This window comes from Octopus bimaculoides, chromosome 30 (genome assembly GCF_001194135.2).
Source record: "Octopus bimaculoides isolate UCB-OBI-ISO-001 chromosome 30, ASM119413v2, whole genome shotgun sequence".
Lineage (NCBI taxonomy): Eukaryota > Metazoa > Mollusca > Cephalopoda > Octopoda > Octopodidae > Octopus > Octopus bimaculoides.
Window position 1 is genome coordinate 679,282 of NC_069010.1, and position 1,197 is coordinate 680,478.

Consider the following 1,197-nt stretch of genomic DNA (forward strand, 5'->3'; position numbering starts at 1 on the left):
AATTCATTGTCAGAAAGTAATATCAAGAAATTGAACGAACTTACAATGTCTGTAAATTCGAAAGACCCTTGAATGTATCTGGTTTGATAGTTGCAATGTTGTTGGAGCGAAGATTTCTATAGCAGTAAAGAAAGAGTAAAATAGATTATATGGGAAATATTTGTGATACAATATCGAACATTGTGTTTTAGAATGACAGGATGAAAGAACGCCAGATACCAATAAAGAAGAAGAAGAAGAAGAAGATAAAGGAGAAGGAGAAGAAGAAGAAGAAAAAGAAGAAGACGAAGAAGAAAAAGGAGAAGAAAGAGAAGAAGACGAAGGAGAAGAAGAAGAGGAAGAGGGGGAAGAAAAAGACGAAGAAGAAGAGGAAGCAGTGGAAGAAGAAGACGAAGAAGATGGAGAAGAAGAAAAAAGAAGACGAAGATGAAGAAGGAGAAGTAGGAGGAGCAGAAGAAGAAGAAGAAGAAGAAGACGAAGAAGAAGAAGAAGAAGAAGAAGAAGAAGAAGAAGAAGAAGAAGAAGAAGAAGAAGAAGAAGAAGAAGAAGAAGAAGAAGAAGAAGAAGAAGACGAGCATCAACAACAACAATAGCAACACCAACTAGAAACAATTCAGAAAAGGAGAACACTGGAAAGAGCAGGTGTTCTGCCGGAAGGAGGCTGAAAAGAAGAACATAAAACTACAAAGATGAAGGAGGTGGAAACTGGTGAGATTTACTCAAAAGAAGTTGTGTCAATGTTAGTAAATATATTTTTTCATTTGAAGAAGAAGAAAAGAAGGGAAGGCGGAGGTAGAGGAAGAGGAGTTGTGGGGAGGAGTCGGATGAGCATGATGTCGGTGTGGAGGAGGAGGAGGAGATCAAATATTGAGATAAAAATGAGTTATGGTGACCGGAAACTGAAACTAAGCAACTGCATTAAAGGAATATTAAACACTATCGCTTTAGAACGAAAGGAAGCATGAGAAGACATATAAAACAGAAGGATATTAATAATAATAATAATAATAATAAGAAGAAGAAGAAGAAGAAGAAGAAGAAGAAGAAGAAGAAGGAGGAGGAGAAGAAGAAGAAGAAGAAGAAGAAGAAGAAGAAGAAAGGCATGATGATGATGATGAAGAAGAAGAAGAAGAAGGAGAAGAAGAAGAAGAAGAAGAAGAAGAAGAAGAAGAAGAAGAAGAAGACGAAGAAAAGGAT

General features: G+C 36.4%; 1 long non-coding RNA gene across 1 annotated transcript in view; it reads right to left on the bottom strand.

Annotated features, from left to right (window-relative positions):
• LOC128251286 (uncharacterized) overlaps positions 1 to 1,197 on the bottom strand; it is a 33,631-nt gene that overhangs the window by 2,618 nt on the left and 29,816 nt on the right. The window contains exon 3 of the long non-coding RNA XR_008267061.1: positions 45 to 116. This is a non-coding gene — a long non-coding RNA (uncharacterized LOC128251286). The remainder of the gene's footprint in view (positions 1 to 44; positions 117 to 1,197) is intronic.